At 41.9% G+C, this 20,403-nt stretch overlaps 1 protein-coding gene across 3 annotated transcripts in view; it reads left to right on the forward strand.

Moving 5' to 3' along the window:
• Window positions 1-6,316: 6,316 nt before the first annotated feature.
• Window positions 6,317-20,403, forward strand: part of CASR (calcium sensing receptor) — an 80,455-nt gene continuing 66,368 nt past the window's right edge. The window contains exons 1-2 of one of the 3 annotated variants that reach the window (XM_029214264.1): window positions 6,839-7,018; window positions 10,972-11,047. The gene's annotated coding sequence lies outside the window, so the exon portion shown is untranslated. Of the gene's footprint in view, window positions 6,700-6,838; window positions 7,019-10,971; window positions 11,048-20,403 lie in introns of those variants that run through there. The other 2 variants (XM_029214263.1, XM_029214262.1) reach the window with 2 other exon arrangements.

A 20,403-nucleotide genomic window follows, 5' to 3' on the forward strand; every position in this document is an offset into this window, starting at 1 on the left:
TTAAACTTTTTTAGCTTCAGGGTATAAGTACTTCTGGCAATACTCCTTCATATATATTAAAATAATTAAACTTTATTTCAAAAATACAGACTGGGGGATATTGTATGACTGCAATCTTACTATGCATCAATATTGTGACACAGCAAATAAAAATGATCCAGCTCAGGCAATTAATATTCTAAATTTACCATATACATTGATCAGATCAATTCTGGGAGCCCAGATTGAAAGGGAATATTGGCAAACCAGAGCATGTACTAAGGGGAAGCAGACAATATAATGAGAGAATTCTAAAACCTGCCTCATGAGGAACTGCTGAAAGAACTGAAGTGCTGGGCTTTGGGAAAGGAATAGTGCTGGGGAATAGATGACAACCCACAGTATACAAGAAGAAGGAGACTTATTCTGTATTGTTCTGGAGGAAGGAAGTATGAGTTGCAAGAAGATTTCAGCTCAATATAAGTCAATCCAATTCAATAAATATATATGAAGTCTATTATGTGTCAGGAACTGGTTAAGGCACTGGGCATAAAGAAATGATCAAAATAGACAAAATTATCTATTCTCACATAGTTTACATTTTGGAAGAGAGATAGACAATAACATAAATATATAGTATATCAAGTGATGAGGTGATGTATCCTAAGAAGTTAAATATAACAAGGTATCAGCAACAAACAATTAAGAATACAATTTTAAAAGGATGTCAAATACAATTGCATCAAAAAGCATCAAATACCTAGGAATAATCCAGCAAAGTATGTGCATGACACATACACAAAAAACTGTAAATTATTGATGAGAGAAACTAAAGAAGACTTAAATAAGTGGAAGGATATCCTGTGTTTGCGGATTAGTAGTCTAAATATTTTCAGGATGTCCATTTTCTCCAAAATTGTTCTAGAGATTTAACATAACCCCAAAGAACAATTCGTGAGTGCGTGTATGTGTGTGTGTGTGTGTGTGTGTGTGTGTGTGTTGACAAGCTGATTCTAAAGAGGTATATGGAAATGCAAAGGTCCAAGAGTAGCCAAGATGATCTTAAAGAAGAATAAAGTTAGAGAACTCACTGTACCAGATTTTACAACTTACTATAAAGCCACAATAAATAAGACAGTATGGTATTTTGGCAAAAGAATAGATAAATAGACTAACCCGACACAATTGAGAGTTCATAAACAGAACCACACATATATGGGTACTTCAAAGCAACGGTGACACACAGAACAGTAGAGAAAGGTTGATCTTTTCAATAAATGGTGCCAAGTCAATTGGAAATTCATTGGGAAAAAAATGAAAGTTGACCCATACAAAAATCAATTCCAGTAGGATTGCAGATCTTAATGTAAAAGACAAAACAAAAAGGCTTCTAGAAGATAACATTGGAGAATATATTCATGACTTGGTGTAGGCAAAGATTTCTTAAGCAGGACCAAAACACATTAACCATAAAGGAAAATATAGATAAACTGGACTACATTAAAAATAAGAACTTCTGTTCATGAAAAGGCACTATCAAGAGAGTGAAAAGGCTGTTCACCTGAAACTAACACAATATTGTAAATCAACTATACTTCAATTTAAAAAAAGAGTGAAAAGGCAAACCACAGAATTGGAAAAGGTATTTTCAATGTCAATAATTGACAAAAAAACCCTAAATATAAGCCTAGCATATCAGAAAAAAACATATATTGATAAGGAAAAAGAGAGATAACCCAATTTTAAAACGAGAAGGGGGAGAGAGACATAAACAGACACTTCATTAAAGAGAATATCTAAATGGTCAATAAACATGAAAAGGCACTCAACTTCACTGGTCATCCGGGAAATGCAAAGTAAAACTACAATGAGACATCACTTTACACACACAAGAGTAATATTTTTTTTAAAAGACTACACCAAGTGTTGGTAAGGAGATAAGTAAGAATTCTCATTTACTACTGGTGGAAATATAAATTAGTATGACCATTCTGGAAAATTCTTTGGCAATATCTTCTAGTGCTAAACATATGCATATCTTTTAACCAAGTAATTCTACTCCTACATATTGCCCAACAGAAATGCAAGCACATGTACACCGAGACATATACAAGAATTTCACAGCAGCATTATTAATAATAGCTCAAAACTGAGAGCAATTCAAATGCCCATCAATAGTAAAATGAATCAATAAATTGTGACATGGTCACACATTGGAATAGGACACAGAAATGAAAAAGCAACAAACTACTGCACAGTATGGTTGAATCTCACAAATTATTGGGTGAAAGAAGCTAGACGTAAATGAGTGTTTACTGAATGATTCCATTGGTATAAATATAAATAATCTATGGTATTAGAAGTCAGGCTAGTGGTTACTCTCTGGAGGGTTTAGAGGATGGAAAATGATATACGTGCTGGTCAAACTGTACATGTTTCTAAACATATGTTATACTTAAACGAAATTAGTTAATTAAAACAAAAATGAACAAAAGAGATAGGCCCCATTTGAGTTTTTTAGAGTATCCTGAGCGGGGTTAGAATAAAAAGAGCACTTGGGCTACAAGTGAGAGTGTGAGAAAACCCGACAGTAATGAAACAGGAGACTGGGAACCATGGAGGAAAGACAGCCAACGAGAAATTCACAGTAGCTGGATTCCTTAAGTGTTTTTAAAGAACAGAGTATTTAATATTCATTTTTAAGTTGTTTTCTGTGCTGTGATTTGCTCTAACCCCTCTATGACCCCATCACACACACACCCCGCAAATTTACTGCTCTCAAACCATCAGTAAACTTTACAACATCTTTAAAACATAGTAAAGCAGGATAAATAAACAGTGATGAAGAGGGGTGAAAGAGAGGCTATACTATTAGAGGACAGGAATCCCAAAGGAAGGTCTCTCTGAAAAGGTAACACTTAGAATTGAGAGTAAAAGAAGTTAGGGAGAAGAGTGCTCCAGACTGAGAAAAGTAAATGCAGAGACCCCAAGGCAGGATATGCTGGGCACCTCCAAAAACCAGTAAAGGAACCAGTGTGTATGGGGCCAAGAAAGATTGTAGGAGATGACATCATAGAAATAGCGAGGGGCCAGATAATGCTGGTCTCCATGGGGCGTGGATTTACTCAGGTTTTACTCTGAGAGAGACAGGAAGCCATTACAGACAAGGTTTTTGAGCAGAGAAATTACATATCCAAGTTGTTTCAAATCTATCAATCCAGTTGCTGTGTGAAGAATAGACTATAGAGATATCCACAAGGGTGGATGCAGGACCAGTTAGAAGGTTTTCTAAGAGTAAGATCAAACTGGCTTAGAGAAACTGGTAGTGGTGAAGGTGGAGAAAAGAGTTTGATTCTGGATGTATTTGGAAATCAGAGCCAGCAAGACTTGCAGATGGACTGGATATGGAGTGTGAGGGAAAGAAAGGTATCACGAATGCCTCAGGAAAGAACCTCCTAACCCAAAGAGCTGTCTGACAGTTAGATGAGCTTTCCCTTGATGCAGTTATCCGAGTGGAAGCAGTTATTCCTTCATGGGGCCTTCTGAATGCTCTTCTCCCTCCAGCTCACCTGCCAAACAAGCTCCTAAGAGGATCTCTGCCCTTTGAGGCAATGGACCTAGGTGACCTCTAAGATAGCTCATGTGCAAAGTATTCTAGAACTTTAAGGCAGTCAGAACGTGGTCTATACATCATCAATTTTAGGCTAAATGGTTGCGAAGTAAATTTCCTAAACCAAAGTAACTTTTTAACTGCTATTTACCTTTTTCCCCACACACATATTTTTATTCCAGTCAAAACGGGTTACAGTGAACAGCAGAAGCGCTGCTTTTGGGTAAGCAGATACCACAAAAGCCTGGAGCTGGGAGATGCTCATGTGTGGAAGGAAGGAGCAACTCCATCCTCTTGGCCCTTGGGGATGGTTATGAATACAGGCTACTCAAAAGAAAGTGTAATTAGAGAGTAGATAATTGAATTGTAAACAAGCATCCTAACATTTTCAAGTGCTCCATAAATTATACAGTTGGCACAGTGGTGCAGCTATTGCTCAAAGCTCACTTGGAACTCTTCTTTGGGATTTGTCCTCAAAGGAAGTTAATGTAACTTACTCCAAAATCCAGTCTTTGAGGTGGTCAGGTCCCTGGGAAGTTCTGCTTTCAAAAATCTCAGATTCTGGTTCGCAGGAACTATAAAGCTTCTAGCCTATCTGGTGTTTGACCTCTCAAGGCATCATTCATGACAAACAGGCATCTAACCTCTGCTTCAACCCCAGAGTGAGGGAAATGTGGTTAACACCCCCAAGGCAGCCCTTTTTCATCTTCCTAGACAGCTCTGATTGTCAGAAAGTTCTCATTCATTTTGAACTGAAACCCACCTCACCATACCTTGCACCCACTGATCATAACAGAGTGTAGGGCAGTATTTCCCAAACATCAAACACCTGTGTACCACCTCCACATTTTGTCATTTTTACCATATCTATGTATCACTGGTCCTATTAGGTCCTTAATATCTCCCTTTCAAATTACCCAATTTTCTTAGCCAAGTAATTTTGCCTTAAATGGAAACTACATCACCTTGTAAGTGAAAACCTCACACCAATTACAAATTAACAGCATAAGGGATAATATCAGAAGGAAGAGAAAGTGATGATGTTAAATTCTACTCAGGAACTGTTGCCTGGCAAGAGTGCTGCTCCTGAGGCAGGCTCTCGCTTTGTTAGAACAGGAGATTAGCAAGTGTTGAGAGGTGTAAAGACAAAGCACCACAGAAATGATACTTCTTTCTTAACATTCATAGGTTCAAGAGAATTGAAGAAAGCATAACTTTTTTCACCATGTGATCCACTGTTACTTAACATTGTCTGTGTACCACTCAAAAGCACTGCCTATACTTCTAGTGGGAGATGTACACACTGGGACCCACTGGCAAAGCAGCTTGGCAGTGGTCAACCTGATCAGATTCAGGTCATTGTTCTGCCATTTTCTAGCTGCCCAATCCTATACACCTTAACCAGTTTCTTCATCTTCAAAGTGGAAGTAACAATAGCTCTTCAGAGTGATGTTTTCTTAAAGACATTTGAATATTTTGCTCCAGTTGTAAGTTGATGATTGAAGAGTATAAATTCAGGCTAAGATTGCAGTGTCATTCAGCTTTTGGGCTGAATTAATTCAGCCTTTGGGCACTGACCAGGCTGTGCTGGTAGCCAACTAAAATCTCTAAGATAGTTTGATATGGACTGCTGCTGAGCCAAATGCCCCACTGTGAACTTGTATTGCTGGGCAATTGGGCCTGAGGGAGGACTAGGCATTTATTCTTATTAACTAGATTCTCCCCTTCACTTTAACCTGGTGCTTCAACATTTGTTCAACTCCTTCTCTTACCCTGCATTTGAAGAGAAGGAGGTCAGCAGAACTGGGCTAGGATGAGGATGTATTTGTGATTCTAGATGTATCTGTTCTTCTGGAGTAGGAAAATGGAAACTTTTTGCTGAGTTCCCATTAGGTATCAGGCACTTTTCTCCAATAACTTATTTAAAGCTCCAAGAACCCCTTAAGGTAGGTGTTAACCCCATTTTACTGAGAAGAAATCTGCATTTTCACTTGAAGTTGTTAAGCATGGTAACTATGCAATTTCTTACTCTTTTGGCTTAATATTATTTTGTAAACACTTTATCACATTGCTTCATATTTTCCTTTTTTTTTTTTTTTGCTTTATAAGTAAATAAATACTCCCTCCTTGTTCTAAAAACATTTTGAGGCACTCCTGCCTTGATGTTTCTCATTTTAACGATTGTATAATATCTCATTCAGTTACCCTACCATAATTTATTTTACCAATTTCCTATTGTTGACAGTTTGATTTTGTTTCTTTGCTTTTTGTGGGGTTTATTTTTTATTGTTTTCTGTAATAAAAGATCCTGCTACAAACATCTGCACATAAGTAGTATTTTGTTCCGGAAATTTCTCCAAGAATGGAATTAATGCATCAAAGAGGATAACAACTTTTGTGGCTCTTTATAGAGACTAGCAAATTGCTCACCCAAAGGAGTATGTGTTATTTGAGGATAAAAAGAAATAACTGGCTGTTTACAAAAGAAATCAATTTTCCACTTATTCATAAAGTATTCGATCCCCTGATAGGTGGCAGGTGCCGTGCCAGGGACTGAGTACAGGGATGAGCAGGGCAGGCCGAGTCGCGGTCTTCAAGGAGAGCACGGTCAGGTCGGGCAGAGGAAACGACACGCAACAGGTGTCTCTGCCTCTAACCAGGGAGGGCCGAAGTGCCCTTTCGCGCAAGAGAGTGGAAGGAGGGAGCTGTTTGCAAGCACCGAGGAGATCTCGCAACGTAGGCAGCACCTGACCTGAGTCTTGCAGAATGAGTAAGAATTTTGGTACGCGATTTGTATTTATTTTACGGTGACTTTCTGGCTTTTATCGGAAAAAGAAGTTTCCCACTCTTAGCACTGAGCACAGAGAACGTTGGAGGAGTCGTAGGCCCCCAACCTCTTAAGCCTCTTTCCATCTCCAAGGAGGAGGAGGAAAGTGGGGGGTCTCTCCAACCTCCGGAGCAGGATCTGGGGTCCGGGACCTCCCAGCGCGGCACCGGAAAGAACAGGAGAGGACGCGAGCGCGGGGTCCGCCGCCCCGAGAACCAGACCCGACGCGTGGCCCTCGGCGCCTGGCTCCAGCGGAGTCAGCTCAGCACGACCTGGGAAGCCGGTGAGGGAAACGGAGCTACCCGGGGTGGAGGGCTGAAGAGCAGCCCGCGAGCGGCTCCGAGGGGAGCTGGACTCGGCAGTCGGGGACCCCGAGGGGGCGGGAGCGGGAGAGGGGCGGAGCTCCGAGGCCGGGGCAGCGGCTGCAGCCCAGAGGGTCTGTGGGGGCTGCTTTGGACATATCCGAGGACGAGCGCTTCTCCGAGACCGTGACCTTGGCTTCGGGAGCCGACCCCGCGCGCCGTCTTGAGCGCGCCTTGTGGAAACCCACGGCCGACGGGCCAGCGCTGCCCGCGGTGAGGCAGCCCGGGCCGGGGCGCCAGGTAACCTGGACCACCGGCCGCAAGGGCGGTCAGAAAGGGCCCCAATGGGGGAGGGCAGTGACGGGGCTGGGGGCCGCGGGCTGGGGGCTAAGCGAAGGGCGCACGCTGGAGCAGCTCAGGCCTCGGAACACTGGGCGTGGGGCGTGGGGGAAGTCAGGGTCCACCTTACCGGACCAAGGGCTCACCGGTCCTCAGAAGGGGCAGTGGGTCGCCCTCGCGGATGAACGGGAGTGCGCACGAAGACGCGGCTTCTGGGTAGCGTCTTGTGCCTCCGCCTTGTTTCTGCCCGTGACACAATCAGAAAGTATTCCCTTTCCGTGTGTTAATGAGAGAACGGGCAGTTTTCTAGTGTGTGTGCATATGGAAGGCTACAGCGTCAGCACCCATCCTCCTGGGCCATGAGTCCCCGAGCAGGATCCTTGGCCCAAGCCTCCAGCTGCCTTGGGGACCTTGTCTCAGTGACACCAAACTAAGGTGTCAGTCCCAGGGCTTTATCACCAGCCGCTATATTCCTTGGGGAGAAAAAAGAAGTACCAGTTTGATGGAATCTTTTATTATTTTTTAATCAATAAATTATAGTTTAAATAGATGATTTTTTAAAAAATCAAATAATGCAAGTTTAACTTCTAGAGATATTCCTATACTTGTATTTGTGTCTATTTATACCTTCCTTGTTTTTTACCCATATCTTTTTCAACTCTACTTCTTCTGTCCCCTCCCTTTGATTCGTTATCTCACCTCCTGCCTAATGAAAGTACCAAAAGAAAATGACGTCACCGCCACTGGCCGCATCCCTTAATCTCCTGGGTTCCTCGCTGGTCCCACCCCTGCTCTCTTCAAAAGTCTTTCACCCGGGTGGCCCTTGGGGTAGGGAGCCCACTCCCGAGAGGACATTTCTTTTACTTGTCTTAACTCTCCCAGAGATTCAAAGAAAGGAGCTTTGGGAAAGAGCCCCTGATGAATTCTGTACTACCTGTTCTTTCCCTTAAACTGGACTTTGCAAATGCAGTTTAAGTAGAGTCTGGTACTGAGGAAAATTAATGAAGGAAATTTCCTAAAGTGTTCTAGATTTCCAGAAATTAACACTTCACTAGTTCCTATTCCTGAAAGCAGAACTTTGCCAGTCACACTTCCCATTTTCTCTGCTGCCTTCACCTAGGACCAGCAAAGTAACAGGAATAGGATTTTTCATCAGTAGGAATCTCATAGGGTGGATGTTTTATATTTGTGAAGGGGCTCAGGGACATACCTTTGCGGTAGACAAGGCGGGAGGGGAAGCTATAGAAGAAGGAGTTAGAGGGGATCAGGGGATTAGAAAGAGAGGAGCAGGCCAAGACCCTTAAGAGGAGAAGAATCCTGGAAGCGGGGCCCTGTCATTTAGGAACAACCTCTAGATAATTTGGCTAGCAGACCACACATGCAGCTTACTTCTTGCCATCAACCAGCACAATCAACTACTTTCCAAGACTTTTTCTATGCAAGGCCAAAACATACTGAGAAGTGGGGAAAAAAATCAGCAAATTAACCCACTTTTGTCTATGTGATAAAATAGAAGTGGTTTAAATTATTTTTCCTGAATTAATAGGGTTTTTTAAAATAACCTAATAGCTACTCCAGTCACTACATTTTCCTTTGCTCTGTTCATTTTTTCATGTTGCATGACCTTGACCTGCATCCCACACAGTTCAGGAAGTTCAGGTTGGTTAGAAGCTGCCACTTCTAAGAGCCTTTTTAAATGAAGGATTGGGAGAGGAGAGGATTGGAAAATAAGGACTGAGCCTTGTGGTAGGGTAGGGGAATAATGAAGAGGGATGCACTGAGTACCAGCTTGAGACTGGTAAGGAATCGGGTGTAATTCTTAGAACAAGGCAATAATGAGTAAGTAAGACGTGAAGGACTCATTCATCATTCATTCGTTCATTCAGAATGTTTGCAGAATGCCTGGCTATGTACCAATCACTGGGAGAAAAATGATGAATAAAACCAGGCAAGGTCTCTGATCTCCTGGAGTTTACAGATGCTTTGGGGAGGCCACCATTAGTAAAATAACTGAGTATTGAATATGTAATTACAAACTAAGATAAGCTTTCTTTTTTTTTTTAAGCTTTCCTTTTTTTCATTATTATTTTATTTTATTTATTTATTTTGATTGCGCCAGGTCTTAGTTGCGGCTCACGGCCTGCATAGTGGCATGCAAACTCTTAGTTGCGGCATGCATGTGGGATCTAGTTCCCTGACCAGGGATCAAGACCCGCGTCCCCTGAGTTGGAAGGCAGATTCTTAACCACTGCGCCACCAGAGAAGTCCCTAAGATAAGCTTTCTAAAGGAAAGAAATAAAGGTCTTTGAGGGTGTATACAGACTGTCCTCTGAGATCAGGGAAGGCTTTCTCAAGGAGGTTTCCCTTGAGCTGAGGTTCAAGGGTAGGTGGGAATGTTGGGGATATATATGGCTTTGAGGTAGGACCAGAATGTATCAGTTAGGAATTCCATTTGGCTGCCAGTAATCAAGAAGTCAGGTGTACTGTTTGCAATACTGCATATGCACACATGTAGAGTTGGAATTTCTGGAATTTGGGGCAAGGATGCTTTGTTATCACAGCATTGTTTGTACTGCCCTGAGTTGGTCATGGTTTTCCATTATTGTTGTTCTTGCTTCTAAATTAAATGTTTAGATTAATTTTATTCTTGTCAGTTTAGTTTATTGAGCACAATAAAATGTGTGCATTGTGGTTCAAATGTGAATCATCCATATTTCCACTGCTAAGGTAGATATGTACATAACTCCTATACCAAATTTGGCTTGTATGGTGATAGCTCATTGTTGTCACTGAATACTTTCCCAGGTGAAAACAGGTGTGGCAGGTCAGCTACAGTGTCTTCTCTCCACCCCTATCCACTGCTCTAGTACCTCTTCAAAGTTTCATATACAGTCGTTAGGTAAAGAAAAAAATTACTAATTGCATTGACGCTGTAAGTAAAATTAACATAAATCTCACAATATAGTGGCATGGTGAGTTTTGACCAAGCATCATATTTCATGCGCAAATATTTTTATTCATTCAACAATATTTACAGTGAACTTTCAATATGCCTAGCACTCTGTTAGATACTGTGGGTAAAATGGATTAGTAAGATTCAGTCCCAGCATTTAAGGAATTCACAGAAGTGTAAGAGGAGAGAGTCATACTTAATCTATGTAAGGGTAGGAAAGCATTGTGGTTGCTAGAATGGAAGCATAACTAAAGTACAGTGATGCACAAGGAAGGGGAGTGGTCAATTCTACTAGAAAAGGAGAGGAGGGGTCCAGAAAAGGTTCATGGAAGAGTTAATACTTGAGCTGAATCTTGAAAGATGAGACATACCACGAGATAGACAAAGGGGAGAAGGCATTATAGAAGAGGGATCCATGTGCCCAAGCAAAGACACGCATGAAACAGAGTGTCAAGGTCGAGGACCTGCAAGTGTCTCAAAGAGCTGAAGCATAAAGAGCAAAGAGGGTCTCATGAAGAGATAAGGCTGGAGTGGCGGGCAGGCCAGGACACAGAACCTGCATGCCATCACACCGATAGCATTGTGATTAAAGTATGTGCTCTGAGGTCAGACAGTCCCAGGTATGAGTCATGGTTCTGCCATTTTCTAGCTGTGGGGCCTTGGTCAAGTCACTTAGCCTCAATAAGTAATGGTAACGAAGGTTGTATCTCTCTCATAAAGTTGCTGCAAGAACTGAATTAAGTCATGGAGTACCTGGCACTTTATGCACCCACTTGTTGTTGGCTGTTATTTTCATTTTTTATCCTGGGGCAAAGGGAGCCACTGTTGGGTTTTACGTAGAGAAGTGACTTAGTGAGCATTTTTGTTTAGAGCGCTGTCATTCTGGCTGCATGTGGATGCTGGGTTAATGGGGGGTAAGTTTGGAGGAGAGCAACCATTTAAAGAGATTATAACCATTCAGATGTTGGTGATGATGACCTGAACCATGGTGGCCATGGGCATGGAGAAAAGGAGACAAGTGCTTGGATGTCTGCAAGGTAAATACCACAGAACTCAATTACTCATTATCTGTGATAAATGGGATTCTGGTCTGTCATCCTTTGGTACTGTCATCCAAGTGTTCTTAGGATAAACAAAAGGAAGCCAGGTGTCAAGCAGAACTGGGGATCAGATATTTAGGAAGTGCTTATATACTGAGGACTCAGTGATTGGTACCAAAAAAAAAGCTGCCTTTCTAATTTAGGAGACCCCTTGACAATTTCCATCTCATAACATTAAATAGGATCAGGAAAGTCTAGTTCATCCATAACAAATTTCATTCATTCATTCATCCTGTCTCTCTCTGTTTTTCTCTCTCTCTCTCTCTCTCTCATTTCTGGGAGGCTTTTAGCTCAAGGTGGACGAACGTTAGACTTCATCCATTTGCCATTGTCATAATGTGGCACATATAACCCTCACTCATGCCTGGTACTTTTGGTTCAATTCTTGCCTGACACTAGCATGACTGAATTTTTCCTTCTTTTTTCTCAAGTGTCCTCCCACAGTCCAATAACCTCTGGCCAAGGTGCCTTTATTAAAGTCAGTGAGAATTAGAGGATTTAGGTGGTCCCTATTTTATAATACAGTGTAGTCTTGGTAACCACATTTGTCCATTCATAAGACAGAAAATAATCCAGACATATGGATAGTGTCTGCTGAAAAGTTGCTGGGAGCTTTATGCCTGTGTCCCCCAAATGTGGATCCTGGGAAATGCTGATTGAATGTGGTTCTCTTGGATTCAGTTGCTTGAACAACTGTCTAATTACTTGAAGCCACAGAAATGAACAGACCTTAAATTAGGCAGGGCCAATGAGTGAGGTGGCAAAATGTGAAACGAGGGGAAAAAAAGGTCTGTTTCTGCCATGGACAGTCTAGAATTTGATTAAAAGTGGACTTTCCCTTTTCCGATAAGCAGCCTGAGGTGACCTCTAAAACTGGTTCGCTATTCACCTGACCCAGAAAACCCCACAAAACCATGCAAGTCAAGATGTTCAAATCTTCATGTTCACTTTAAGAACACTCGTGAAACTGCCCAGGCCATTAAGGGTATGCATATCCAAAAAGCCACCAAGTATGTGAAGGATGTCACTTCAAAGAGGCAACGTGTGCCATTCCGTCATTACAATGGTGGAGTTGGTAGGTGTGCCCAGGCCAAACAGTGGGGCTGGACGCAGGGTCAGTGACCCAAAAAGAGTGCTGACTTTTTACTGCACATGCTCAAAAATGCAGAGAGTAATGCTGAACTTAAGGGCTTAGATGTAGATTCTCTGGTCATTGAGCACATCCAGGTGAACAAAGCCGCCAAGATGCGGCACTGGACTTACAGAGATCATGGTTGGATCAATGCATACATGAGCTCTCTCTGCCACATTGAGATGATCCTTACAGAAAAAGAAGTTTGTTCCTAAACCAGAAGAGGACGTTGCACAGAAGAAAAAGATATGCTAGAAGAAACTGAAGAAACAAAAGCTTATGGCCTAGGAATAAATGCCACAAAAAATAAATGCAAATAAAAGTAAAAAAAGTGGACATTCCATCTCTCTGACCTTCGGCAATCTATCTAAGCTCTGTGAGCCTCAGTTTTCACTGGTGGCTATCCCTTTGATAGCTATAAATCTGAGGTAATGTTTCCTCCAAAGGGTAGTTGTCAGGTTGAAATGGACTCTATATGGAAAGTGCTTAACGCAGTGCTTGGCATATGGTAGCTGCTTACCTGGCCCGTATCCTTTGCCCCTGCTTGTCTCTGAGGTTTATCCTTACATGGAAAAAACAGGAAGGATGAAGGTTTCTTAGGTTAAGTAAACTGAATTAATTGGCTTTTATGTATTTCTCATCTATGATTGATCACCCCCCTCCCCCCCCCCCCCCCCCCCCGCCCCCTGGGAACCGGGTTGGAAACCTGTTTTCCTCCACCCTCAGGGAATGCTTATCAGTAATGAGGGCAAAGGTAATATGATACCTGCAGAGAGGAAGCTAATTTTAGATATTCTTCTTTCAACAAATCTTTCAATACACACAAGCAAAATTACTATCAAATAGAAAAACGGAATTATTTGACTTCTTTCACCCATGTTGCTTTGTTGGTGGAGTTCCTAACATGCATGTTTCTTGTTTAAATTGTTGTTTTTCATGTAGAAAGAAAGAAGCAGGCTCAAAGAGATTGTAATTGTTCCCCCTAATAACTGTGAACTGTTTGTACTTAGGAGAGAAAAAGCTTTGTTTTTCACCTCACAATGGAGGTTGATGGTTGAAAGAATGATCATATCCTCAGAGTCTCTCTAAATGTTCTATAATTTGACATAGTTTAGTTCAACAAGCATCAGTTGAGTTCCAACTGCTTGTCAGGCATTATGTTGGCACCGTTCACTCAGAGACGCCAGCTGTGGTACCCAGATCTCCAGTCTGGTAGCCCTTGCGGAATAGGGTGGCCAGGGAGAGGAGGGTTGCCAGCTGATCTGAAAGAGCTGGCGAGAGGGGAACCCTCAGGCCGAGGTTCTCCACCACAGCTTCAGACCACAAGTCCATCAGATCATGAGCACCTTCAGGTCAGGATCCAGATCTGCTCATCCTTACGTCCACAGGGCACCTTCTGTGCTAAGTGATCAGGAGAAGAAGGGAATGAGGAGGCCAAGTGACCTTTTCTTTCTGCACTCTTAAAAATGAAAATATTCCAGATAAAGTATGGCTCTGTGCCATTGTCAGCCAATTTTCAGCCTCATCTTAGGAGAGGCAGTGCAGTACATTGGTTAAAAGTCTGGGCTCTGTAGTTAGATTACCTGGGCTTATGTCCCAGCTCTACAGCTTATCAGTTGTGTGACCTTGGGCAAGTTGTTCAATCACTCTAGGCCCTACTTTCCTTATCTATAAACTGGGGTTATTAATATTATCTACCTCATTGATTGTTAAAGGACTCATTGAGCTAATACACATTGTTCAAGGTCGTCAGGCACAGACAGCATGTCTTATTTAACACTGAAACCCCAGAATCCAGCATAGTGCCTGGTACGTTGGAGGAGCATACAGAATGAACAAGTCTAATACACAGGCTGGTATAGCAGTAAGTGACTGACAAAGCACTCATAAGGGATATGGGCAGGCTAGGTGTCGTCTTTTACAAATGAGGAAACCAGCAAACTGAAAGGTAGAGTGACTTGCAAGAGAAACACAGCTATAAATGATATAAATGACAGACCTGGTTAATGCTCCTGACTCTATCTCTAGCCCTCTGCTCTTCCCACTATCTGACTCTCGATCCTATACAGGTTTTGTGAATATCCACCTGAAAGAATATCCACCTGAAAGAATATCCACCTGAAAGAATATCCACCTGAAAGAAATGAACACACATAACTTGTTTAGCTCTCTGAAAAAAATGAATCTTACTGTAGATATCCTCAAATAGTAACTTCAAGTTAAAACTTGAAGTTTGGAAAGTTTCTATTTTGGGGTGTGGGGAGGAAAGCAGGGGATATTTTTTGTGAGAATGCAGAAGTTCTTTCAAAGTGAGAAAGTAACAGAGAATCATAAAGGATAATTTTGATAGATTGTATTACATAAACATTTAAAATACTTATGTGTAAAAAGTCATAATTAAATTAAAAGGAAAATAAACTAAAAAATATTGCAGCAAGTATGCCAGATGGTTAAAAGTTTCAATATCTAAAGAGCTCATAGAATTTAAAACCATGGCTTCAAAAAATTGGGCAAAGGCTATAACACTTTTCAAATGAGGAAAAGCACATGGTTGGTGAACATATACAAACATTTTGACTCAACAAAAGAAGTAAGAATTTTTAGAATGATATACCAGTTTGTTGATCAAGAATACTAAGACTTTAAAGATAATGAAGGTGGAGTAAGGAAATGGCTACCCTCTTAACATATTGTCTGGAAAACAATTGCCTTAAAATTGTTGGTCACCCTTGACCAAGGATTTCAATTTCTGGAACTCTATCCTAAAGAAATCATCAGAAATATGGTTAAAAACTTATACCCAAATATGTTCTTCACAGTGTTTATTAATGAACCTGAAACACTAGAAACAACCACTGTGCCCAGTAGTCAGGGGATGGCTAAGTCATTTATGGTGGGGATGAAGCAGCACAGACTGGCAGCTAGAAGCATGGATCTGGAGTCTCACCGCCTCGCTTCAAATCCCGGCTCTGCCAGTTATTAGCCCTTTAAGCTTAGACACCTCTCCACGTCTCACTTTCCTCATCTATACACTGGGGATGACCAGAGTACCTATCACAATAGGGTAGTTTTGTGAATTAAATGAATTGATATAGGTTTACAATTCTAAAATCCTCAAAGCTTTAAAAACGTAAAGGTTTTTCAGAACTTTATTATCAGGAGAACATGACTGAATAACATAAACTAACATAACTTTATCCCACTTACTGTGACTATTTTCTACTATTATAATTGAGATTGAATCTTAACTGTTTTTCATAGTTTCGCTTTCCTTGTAGAATCTCTAAGGTTCTCTTTATAAATTAATAACCCTCTTGCACATGTGAAAAGATTAATTTTGAGGGCAAAGCTAACTGGAATCAGGTATATCTACTTTGAGCTAATTTCTTGGCCAAGAAACTTTTCCACATCCTCCAGTCCAGGGCTTTCATACTTTAAGATGGGGATATTATTAGCATGCAGATTGCTGAGCTCTACCCCCAGAAATTCTGATTAAGTAGGTCTGGAGAGAAGTCACCGTTGTTACAGCTCCCAAGGTGATGCTGGTGATGCTGATCCATAGACTACACATTACGTAGCCCTGCTGTAATCCACGCTTTAATTTTTTTTATATACTAAAAGAATAAAGATTTTTATTAAGCATTGTAAGTTGCATTCAGTAGCCTTCAGACACACCACACCACAACCCATCTACAATCGGTCAAACCCAACAGCAGTTCATTCTTGCACAATCCATGAGTTAGGGCAAAACTCCCTTCAACTTACAGTAAGATCCTGTTCAGGTCTTGTCACGCCTTAATTTTTTTTTATTATTAATTAATTAATTTTTTAACATCTTGATTGAAATATAATTGCTTTACATTGCTGTGTTAGTTTCTGCTTTATAACAAAGTGAATCAGATATACATATACATATATCCCCATATCTCCTCCCTCTTGCACCTCCCTCCCACCCTCCCTGTCCCACCTCTCTAGGTGGTCACAAAGCACTGAGCTGATCTCCCTGTGCTATGTGGCTGCTTTCCACTAGCTATCTATTTTACATTTATGCCTTAATTTTTAACACCCCTTATGTTGTCCCTTTTTTTTTTTTTTTTTGGCGGTACGCGGGCCTCTCACTGCTGTGGCCTCTCCCGTTGCAGAGCACAGGCTCTGGACATGCAGGCTCAGTGGCCATGGTTCATGGGCCCAGCCGCCCCGCGGCATGTGGGATATCCCGGACCAGGGCATGAACCCATGTCCCCTGCATCAGCAGGTGGACTCTCAACCACTGCGCCACCAGGGAAGCCCTGTCCCTTTTTAATGTGAACATTTTCATTTCTGGAAATCTTCAACTTGCTTTTTATATTCTCATTCTCCTGTCCTCTTATTTCTATGCTGTGCTTTTATGTCCAGGAGTAGTAACATAATAAACTTATCTATCACTTTCCAAAGCACTTGTCATGTACCAGTAACTGTGTTAGTGCTCTATTCATATCGCTTTTTCACCCTTTCAACAACCCTGAAAAGAGGGCATTATTATCCTAGTTTTAGAGGTGAGAAAACTGAAGTACTAGGACTCCCAGTAAGTGGGAAGAACAATTTACTTTCCATTTTACTGCCCTACCTCTTTCACACAGTGGTACATGTCACCAAGTCTCCAGTGACATGCCTTCTCAGTCCTGTCCCAGCTGTTTAGCTCCCCAATATGGAACACCCCTCACCTCAGAATCTGTCCAGATCCCATCCAGGCCTTCTACGCCAGGAAGCTTTCCTAGCTTTCCTGCCCATAGCCCACACCCCTCTGCATCTTTTGTTATAATCTGGCCATTTATCATATGTGCTTGCATTTTCATACCAAGGGATTTTTGTCTTCCTAACTGGACTTGGAACTCCTCGAAGGAAGGGCCCATCCCTTGCATCTCTCGGTCACCCTTGGAATAGCCATGGTGGGGACTGATTGCCTCCGTTATCCCCCTTTCTACTCTTCTCCTTTCCTATCCCCCAAGTCTCTACCTTGTCCTTTCCTAATTTGGTAAAATCAAGCCACATCAATGAGAAGGTGAAAAATAGGCCAGGCTGAACCCTTCTTAATCCCCTTCCCTGCAGTGCAGTTGTGGGTGGTTTGCTGGTGTTTGCCCTGTTGTTCCACAGTATCATGAGAAGGAAGGTTTCCATGCGGCCGTGCACTGGGCAGCAAAGTAGCTGCAGTGCCCTTCTTGAGGGTTTCCAGACACCCCTCCCCTCCTTTCATATTTCCTCAAATCCCATTTCCTTTGTTTTACTTCCCAGTAAAACAAGAGTTTCGGGCTTTCCTGGTGGCGCAGTGGTTGAGAGTCCGCCTGCCGATGCAGGGGACACGGGTTCGTGCCCCGGTCAGGGAGGATCCCACATGCCGCAGAGCGGCTGGGCCCATGAGCCATGGCCGCTGAGCCTGCGTGTCCGGAGCCTGTGCTCCACAACGGGAGAGGCCACAACGGTGAGAGGCCCGCGTACTGCAAAAAAAAACGAAAACAAGAGTTTCACTCTCCATCCTTGTCTTCATTCAAGTATATGTCAAGAAGTTCTCCCTTGCCCACTCCTAACTTGTATATCTTCGGAGTTACTTCCCCCCTAATGAAACCTCCTAGGGCCAGTACAGTGGGACACATTCACCTGGTCTGTACACTTTGGTTCTTTTCTCCTTTCTCCTCCCCTCCCCTTTCCCCTCCTCTTCCTCCTCTTCTCCCTCCCTTCATTACTCCCTTCCTCCTTCTGAGGTCATCATTCCTGATATTGCTTGGTTGGTATTATCAACCCACTCTGATAGCTTACACACCTCAGGCCTTGTAAGCTTCCTTTTGTAATTTTCCCAAAACTTTTAAGGGGTCTTCAGAGCAACTGGGCCTCGTAGCAAAAGGGTGGGATTTCTGTGTTGCTTTCATTTCCTCCCTGTCCATTAGATGAAAGTATTGGTTGTGTCGGCCTCGTGGAGCTACACTGCTAAACTGACACCTGCACTAGTAGATGATTTTAGATTCAATTAGTTTTCTCATTCAGATGGCTTTTTGTGACCCATGGTTATAAGCCATCTCCGTAGTGATCCTGATACTCTCCTTCAGTGTCTCCGGGGCCTCAATTCCTTCCCCTTGGGACCTCATTCCATTTTCTTGGATGCTTTCAGAGTGAAACCCTAGGAAAAAAAGTCTTTCTGAGGACTGCCCTTTACTGTTTCTTTAGTGTTTCCAATGTATTAGGCATGGTGCTAAGCATTTTTTTTTTTTTTTTTTTTTTTTTTTGCGGTACGCGGGCCTCTCACTGTTGTGGCCTCTCCCGTTGCGGAGCACAGGCTCCGGACGCGCAGGCTCAGCAGCCATGGCTCACGGGCCCAGCCGCTCCGCGGCATGTGGGATCTTCCCGGACCGGGGCACGAACAAGCATTTTTATACCTTGTTTTGTTTAATCCTGTCAAAAACTTTAGTTAGGTATTATCCCAATATGATGGGGAAACTGAGGTTTAGGAGGTTGACTTGCGTGAGGTCTTGTGGCCAGTAAGTGGAACAGGCTAGATACAAATCTATGTCACATAATTCCAAAGCTCATAGTCAAAATTTAGTTTCTGGGAGCTTTCTTCCATCCTTCAAAAAATATAATGATTTTGCCAAAAGCTCTCACATACATCACTGTGACAGTATAAATGGGTACACCCTTTCTGGAGGGCAATTTGGCCATACATATTAAAAGCTTTAAAAATGTTCTTATCCTTTAATCTAACAATTTCCATGCCTGAATTTATGCTAAGGAAATAATCATTAGTATGTGTAAAGACTTAACCCTAAGGAAGTTCAGGGCAACAATATTCATAATATGAAAAATTTGAAACAGGCTCCATGTCCAACAGAAAGGAATTGGCTAAATTAAGTATGATACATAGAAACAGTGAAATACCAAGCAGTCATTATAAATTATTTGGAAAAAAGAATATTTGGTGGCACAGAAGTGTGTTCATGATGTAATAAATAACATACTATAGGATTTCAGATATGTAGCATACATAAAAACTGTGAAGAGTCATGAGATAAAGGGGATAGAATTAAGACTGATTTTAATTTTCTTCTGGAGAAGAAAATCTCCAGATTTTCATATGTAATATGAAAACCTTTTTTCATATGTAATAATTACTTTTTTAATTGACATTGAGGGGTTTTATAATTTTGTATTTATTTATTTACTTTTTAATTGGAAAATGGCTGCATGTTGTTTGAACATGCAGCCTTTGTTCACATTTACTAATGCTCCCATTTTATATTTATAATTTCCCCCACAAACAAGCATTTCTCCAGACACTGAGTTTATCTTTGCTGTTTCTTTTATTTATTTTTTTTTAGTGTAGGGTTTCATTCGTTTTTTTCTCATTAGCCCAGTGTGCTTTGGTGTCCTGACCAGGTCGCCTCCCAATTGCCTGTGCCATTGACTCACACTGATCTCCTGCACTCATCACACTGCCTCTCCTTCTTTCAGGACTCAAGACGTCTTTGCAAAGTGCCCTCATTCTTGCCTCAGCTTTTCTTTCTGCTCTCACCACTCTTATCATCTGTCTGCTGCTTGCTTCATCAACCCCTTTGTATTCCCCTTTTCTCTTTCCGTCGGGCCCACCTGTCTGTCTCTTATCTATTTACAGTAAGTCCCCTACATACGAACCTTCAAGTTGCAAACTTTCAAAGATGTGAACGTGCGTTCCATCAACGTCAGGTGTGAGTGAAATTGCAGCTTGCTCTCGGTCCCCTATTGCTGACGATCCTTCAGCTCTACCATCTCCCACCTCCTCTCCCTCCTCCAGTCAGTAACTCTTCTATCCTGTTCACTGATGCCAGCCCCTGGATGCCAGCTGTTGTGCTGTACTACTGTACTTTTCAAGGTACTGCACTGTGGGATTAACAATGATTTCTTTATGTTTTGTGTTTGCTTTTTATGTATTATTTGTGTGAAAAGTATTATAAACCTAGTACAGTACTATATAGCTGATTGTGTTAGTTGGGTACCTAGGCTAACTTGGTTGGACTTAAACGAATACGCTCTCAGAATGGAACTCGTTCATGGATAGGGGACTTATTGTATATTCTCCATTTAGCTGGTAATCCTTGGTCTGATCATTTCAGCCTTTGATCTGGGCCTTCCCTGAAGCGTTGTTTCAGGTATTTTA

Source organism: Monodon monoceros, unplaced genomic scaffold (assembly GCF_005190385.1).
Source record: "Monodon monoceros isolate NGI ecotype Baffin Bay Population unplaced genomic scaffold, NGI_Narwhal_1 Super_Scaffold_11, whole genome shotgun sequence".
NCBI lineage: Eukaryota > Metazoa > Chordata > Mammalia > Artiodactyla > Monodontidae > Monodon > Monodon monoceros.